This window comes from Daphnia pulicaria, unplaced genomic scaffold, assembly GCF_021234035.1.
Source record: "Daphnia pulicaria isolate SC F1-1A unplaced genomic scaffold, SC_F0-13Bv2 h1tg000204l, whole genome shotgun sequence".
In the NCBI taxonomy this organism is placed as follows: domain Eukaryota; kingdom Metazoa; phylum Arthropoda; class Branchiopoda; order Diplostraca; family Daphniidae; genus Daphnia; species Daphnia pulicaria.
The window spans coordinates 22501-29365 of record NW_025804884.1 but is presented as its reverse complement, the minus strand read 5'-3'; the positions used below and the strand labels follow the sequence as shown (position 1 = coordinate 29365).

At 48.9% G+C, this 6865-nt stretch overlaps 1 non-coding gene across 1 annotated transcript; it reads right to left on the bottom strand.

Moving 5' to 3' along the window:
• Window positions 1-34: 34 nt before the first annotated feature.
• Window positions 35-2330, bottom strand: LOC124319814. Its single transcript, XR_006913501.1, has one exon. It is a non-coding gene; the product is annotated as a small subunit ribosomal RNA (ribosomal RNA).
• Between the last annotated feature and the right edge of the window lie 4535 nt (window positions 2331-6865).

The following is a 6865-nucleotide window of genomic DNA, read 5'->3' as shown; positions in this document are numbered from 1 at the left end:
AAAGCCATATGCGCAAAACATTTGTCTTGTTCGTTTATGATCCTTCCGCAGGTTCACCTACGGAAACCTTGTTACGACTTTTACTTCCTCTAAAGGATCAAGTTCGACCATCTTTCAGTCTCGCCGTTGGTAGGCACCGCACGGGCAGAGATTGCTCCCCACTCGACGGCACCCCGACAAGCCCGTCCGAAGGCCTCACTAAATCATTCAATCGGTAGTAGCGACGGGCGGTGTGTACAAAGGGCAGGGACGTAATCGACAGCGGGCTAGTGACCCGCGCCTACTAGGGATTCCTGGTTCATGGGGATCATTGCAGTCCCCAATCCCAACCACGAAGGAGGTTCAGCGGTTACCCGGTCCTTTCGGACAGGGAGAGTGAAACACGCTGATTCCTTCAGTGTAGCGCGCGTGCGGCCCAGGACATCTAAGGGCATCACAGACCTGTTATTGCTCACTGTCACGCGGCTGGACGCCGCTTGTCCCTCTAAGAAAGACTGCGTGACGGACGCGAGAGCAGAAGGTATCGCCGGGGATGACGACGACCGAAAACAATAGAGCCAGCCCCCGCGAGACATTCCCGACAAAGCCCCGCCATACCTCATCCGCCAGGCAACCAACCCGTGTGAAGGCCGTACACCCGACTAACAGAGCACAACGAAACCAAGCCGAGAGATTGCCTCACTAAAGGAACCAGTCCCACCGAGACCCGAATCGCCGCCACCTGATCCCGACGCCTCCGTACTCCCTTCGGTTTCAATTGATAAAACCCGTCACCTATTTAGCAGGCTAGAGTCTCGTTCGTTATCGGAATTAACCAGACAAATCGCTCCACCAACTAAGAACGGCCATGCACCACCACCCACCGAATCAAGAAAGAGCTCTCAATCTGTCAATCCTTCCAGTGTCCGGGCCTGGTGAGGTTTCCCGTGTTGAGTCAAATTAAGCCGCAGGCTCCACTCCTGGTGGTGCCCTTCCGTCAATTCCTTTAAGTTTCAGCTTTGCAACCATACTTCCCCCGGAACCCAAAGACTTGGTTTCCCGGAAGCTGCCCGTCGAGTCATTGGAGTAACTCCGACGGATTGCTGGTTGGCATCGTTTATGGTTAGAACTAGGGCGGTATCTGATCGCCTTCGAACCTCTAACTTTCGTTCTTGATCAAGGAAAACATTCTTGGCAAATGCCTTCGCTGTTGTTCGTCTTGCGGCGGTCCAAGAATTTCACCTCTGTCGCCGCAGTACGAATGCCCCCGTCCGTCTCTATTGACCATTACCTCGGGTCCAAAAGTAAAAGACCAGCAAAATCGGACCGAGGTCCTATTCCATCATTCCATGCTGCGATATTCAGGCGTTGGGATACACCTGCTTTGAGCACTCTAATTTGTTCAAAGTAAACGTTGCCGGCCGCCCGAGACACCCGGTGAAGGGCACCCCGAACGATTGACTGGGTGGAGCGAATCGAGTCAACTACGACCAAAATTTAAAAAAGAACCCGAAAGAACTTTCCAACTCTGGCCGCAGATACAACAACGACGCACCGACCACCACTCCGGCGATGTTGTCCGACCGTGAAGAGAGTCGGGCTTTGACACCCGGGCTCCCAGAGCGTGAAACGCAACACCCTTGATTCAGAGCGGCGCCGCCCGGCCGAAGACAGACATCCGACTACGAGCTTTTTAACCGCAACAACTTTAATATACGCTATTGGAGCTGGAGTTACCGCGGCTGCTGGCACCAGACTTGCCCTCCAATGGTTCCTCGTTAAAGGATTTAAAGTGTACTCATTCCAATCACGGGGCCTCGGAAGAGTCCCGTATCGTTATTTTTCGTCACTACCTCCCCGTGCCGGGAGTGGGTAATTTGCGCGCCTGCTGCCTTCCTTGGATGTGGTAGCCGTTTCTCAGGCTCCCTCTCCGGAATCGAACCCCGATTCCCCGTTACCCGTTGCAACCATGGTAGGCGCGTAACCTACCATCGACAGTTGATAAGGCAGACATTGAAAGATACGTCGCCGGCGCGAAGGCCGTGCGATCGGCGTGAAGTTATCCAGAGTCACCAAAATTGGTACGGTGCGCGAGCCCGAAAGCCCGGCCCCGACTGGTTTTGATCTAATAAAAGCACCTCTTCTGCGAGCCCGAAAGCCGCAGTCGAGGCTCGAGTGCATGTATTAGCTCTAGAATTACCACAGTTATCCATGTAGGATGGAGTGGATCTAAGGAACCATAAACTGATTTATTGAGCCATTCGCGGTTTCGCCGTCTAGCGGCTTGTACTTAGACATGCATGGCTTAATCTTTGAGACAAGCATATGCTACTGGCAGGATCAACCAGGTATTTCGTGTATGTTTGTTTGATATGCATCCGGCGAGTTGCGGGTTTTTATTTCGCCCACGCATCACCAAACACACACCAAATCAACACGTTTTTCGTTTTTTTCTTTTTCTTCGGAAACTAAAATTTTTGATCGCAACGCCTGGCGTGTCACAGCGAGTCCCAGTGAAGAGAAACACCGATCCGATCCGTTTGTTGGATTTTTTTCATTTCAATTTCCAAAGTCAAAGACCATTCAACGGTCTATGAGCCCAAGTGAATCGGATTCATTCGACCGGTCTTGATATATTCATCAACTTTTTTTCCCGTATTACGGTTTTCGACGGTCATATGTGGCGTGCTGTATGCTCATAAGTCAAGCCTGCTTTACTAAGCTGACAAGCATACATCTTTTAAATTTTTGTGGGCTCAGAGTTTTATTTTTATTTTTCCACCGCCGAGGCACACTCTCGCATCACCCCGCACGACACACACACACACACACACCTCACCGCTCAACGGTCACACGAGGCAGAATTTTCCGCAAAGACTTTCGAAGAGAAAGAGAAAACTCGGAACAACCGCGGTCAGAGGCCAGCATAGAGGCATCGTATAGAAAGTCATGGGCGAAAAAAACAAATCATTTCAAGTCGAGACAAGCAACCAGACTACCCCTATAAAAGTGCGCAATTCTTTAAGAGTTCACCGAAGAATGACCGAGATCAAGTATGCACGAAACGAACATATTCCAAGGGCAGCTGAATAAGCGATTCTGCGCCGAAGCGCGAGAAAAGCAAGCGGTACACCGATGGGGATCGTTTTTTTTATCGTGTTAGATTCGTTGTTGTCAAGCAAGGATTCTCAAATGTTTTTTGCATTGCACCAAGTTTCGTACTGATTACTTGTCGCAGACCGGTGACTGTCAAAAAAAAAATTTTTTACGTTTTTTCTTGAGAGGTCACTGCCTACACACACTCCGGGCGGGCCGTACACTCACAGCCGTTTGAATTCTCCCTTCGTGTGTCATGGCCATAACTGAGCGTACATCTTACCGGGCGCCGAGTTGATCTGGCTTGTTCGATGAACGTTCGGGATACGTACAATCGATATAGCTCCAACCGTAACTCGTTTGTATTACGCCGGCCATACTCAGCGGGCGCTCAGCTCAGCTCTCGATATCTTCCGTCGAAGGGAAGTTCGTAGTAAAAGAGAGTCAGAGTCGACGCCACATTTTGCGGTCCTCGCATCTCATCCGATTTTTGAATTTTATAGATTTGCCATCACTTCCACCCAATTCTCTCGTATATTTCAATCTCTTGACTTTGTCCGACCGGGCCGTCTTCGCCCCCCTTCAACTCCGTCCATCTCCACTTCTGTGTTCCACACAACGAGCTTCCGTCAAACGGCAAAATGTGAAATATGCGCACGCCGCACGAAATAATTTGAAAGCGTTCTGTTTGGTGGCTTTTTTATTTTTTATCTCTCGGCTCACACACACACACACACATTTCCGCCTGAACGGTAATTTTTTTTTGATACGGTGTCAAAAAGTGAAAAGACGCGCACCATTTTCTTTTCTCTTCCGTATCGTCGCTGACGGTAAACGCTGATGGTTTATGATGCCGTAAGTTTGGAAGAAAGAATCTTTCCCGTCTTGTCTTGTTACGGTAAAATAACAAAGAACAAGCGTCCGATTTCTCTCACAGACGGCCACAGACAAACCACACGTGCCGAAGAAACGAAACGTCCGAAACCAAAAAAATGTTTGACGCGCGCACCTCTTCTGAACTTTTCGACCAAGAGTCGTTGGATCGAGTGACGAGCTTCTCAGCTGTCGCACCAATCGGTGAAGCGGGCGTTTGAATTCCGTCCACATCGCGGTTCGGATATATTTTTACATATACCGACCATCGGAAATTTCGAAAACGGTTTTACCGAAGGAATGATATTTCACACACCGACAGCTCATCGAGTTCGTCTCCGTTCAACGGTTTTTTTTTTTTAAGACTTTTTGATCGCATGGGGCTAAACTGGTTAGAGCAAAGCCGCGATCCAAGCAGTGAAAAAAAAACAAAGACAGTGCAAGCGCGATCGAACGGAATCGAAACTAAAATCATGTGAAGTGGCGGGCGGAAAGGAGCTCAGCTACGGTGGAAATGAAACTACAACTAACGCCGAACCGGACAACTTCCCATTCTGCGTCTTCGTTTCATTTCCCAAAGCTCCCCGTCGATACCAAAGTTTTTGCGTCGAAGCTACTAAAGAAATTTCGCGCTTTCCTTTTCGCCTCTTTCGCCTTCCCTTCGATATCTATCCAACCACCGGCTTCGACTTTATTTCTTTCACCCGTCTATTCGCCCGATAGTCGACGGTCGGCCATTCTTTGGTATCGGCCAGGCGGACTAACAAGAAGTAAGACTCGTTTGAAAAATTTGGACCGGGCTTTACAATCGCTGCTTGTCGTAATGTCGCAAATTTGAAAAAAATTTTCAATTCGAGAAACCAAACTATTCGACACTTCGAAAATTTTTGGGACTCTGAAAATTTTTCCGAGTTTAGGAATCGAGACCTCTTCTATACTAAGGAAAACCACTAATGTTCCGCCGCATAATGTCTCCGTTTTCCGGCTCATTTTTAGCGATTGGACGGGGACATTGCCCCATCCAACCGCCAGCCGACTTTCAGGAACCGTCGTTTTCAAAGTTGGGACTTAGAAAATTTTCGACGAGTGGGAATTTTTTACGGTCGCAAGTCATCACGACACGCCCGACCAACCCCATTTGAGAGCCGCCACGCCTCGACGGTGTGACGGCTTTTTTTCGAATCGACGGTCTCGCTCACTCCTCTCTCGCGCCGACCAGAGGCCGGGCGAGAGAGTCGTTGCCAAACACCGTCGTCGGAAATGGGAGAATTTGAGTGGGAATTTTTTACGGTCGCGAGTCATCACGACACGCCCGACCAACCCATTTGAGAGCCGCCACGCCTCGACGGTGTGACGGCTTTTTTTCGAATCGACGGGTCTCGCTCACTCCTCTCTCGCGCCGACCAGAGGCCGGGCGAGAGAGTCGTTGCCAAACACCGTCGTCGGAAATGGGAGAATTTGAGTGGGAATTTTTTACGGTCGCGAGTCATCACGACACGCCCGACCCAACCCACTTGAGAGCCGCCACGCCTCGACGGTGTGACGGCTTCTCTTTTCGAATCGACGGGTCTCGCTCACTCCTCTCTCGCGCCGACCAGTGGCCGGGCGAGAGAGTCGTTGCCAAACACCGTCGTCGGAAATCGAGAAATTTTCATTTCCATTTCCATTTTTTTTCATCGGCCTTTATACGTCCAAGTCCCGCCAACCACGTCACTACCACGTCGTCGGGACTTAGAAAAATTTTTCAATTTTTCGGACTTAGAAAATTTTTCAACTTTCTTTTTTTCGACAACCTCTTCCCTATATAGGAAAGTAGTGGATGTTCCGGGCAGTAACTGTACGAAAAAGTCGATTTCCGAATTTTTGCCGGACTTTCACCTGAGCTCAGGCCGGGCCGCCCGCTCAACTGCCGCCCGGTCACCACCAAAAACCGGTCTTGGAAATTTTCGGACTTAGAAAATTTTTCAACTTTTTTCTTTCTCGACAACCTCTTCCCTATATAGGAAAGTAGTGGATGTTCCGGGCAGTAACTGTACGAAAAAGTTGATTTCCGAAATTTTGCCGGGCTTTCACCAGAGCTCAGGCGGGGCTTACCATCACACCCGCCGACCGGTCACCACCAAAAACCGGTCTTGGAAATTTTAGGACTTAGAAATTTTTTTCCAACTTTTTTCTTTCGCTCTTTCTCGCCATTTTTAGCCGTCTTTGCTCGTCCCAGTGCCGCCTATAGCTTCACTATCCGTCGTCGGGACTTAGAAAAATTTTTCAATTTTTCGGACTTAGAAAATTTTTTCAATTTTCATTTTCGACAACCTCTTCCCTATATAGGAAAGTAGTGGATGTTCCGGGCAGTAACTGTACGAAAAAGTTGATTTCCGAAATTTTGCCGGACATTCACCTGAGCTCAGGCCGGGCCGCCCGCTCAACTACCGACCGGTCTCCACCAAAAACCGGTCTTGGAAATTTTAGGACTTAGAAATTTTTTCCAACTTTTTTCTTTCGCTCTTTCTCTCTTTTTCAGCCGCCTTTGCTCGTCCCAGTGCCGCCTATAGCTTCACTATCCATCGTCGGGACTTAGAAAAATTTTTCAATTTTTCGGACTTAGAAAATTTTTTCAATTTTCATTTTCGACAACCTCTTCCCTATATAGGAAAGTAGTGGATGTTCCGGGCAGTAACTGTACGAAAAAGTTGATTTCCGAAATTTTGCCGGACATTCACCTGAGCTCAGGCCGGGCCGCCCGCTCAACTACCGACCGGTCTCCACCAAAAACCGGTCTTGGAAATTTTAGGACTTAGAAATTTTTTCCAACTTTTTTTTCTTTCGCTCTTTCTCTCTTTTTCAGCCGCCTTTGCTCGTCCCAGTGCCGCCTATAGCTTCACTATCCATCGTCGGGACTTAGAAAAATTTTTCAATT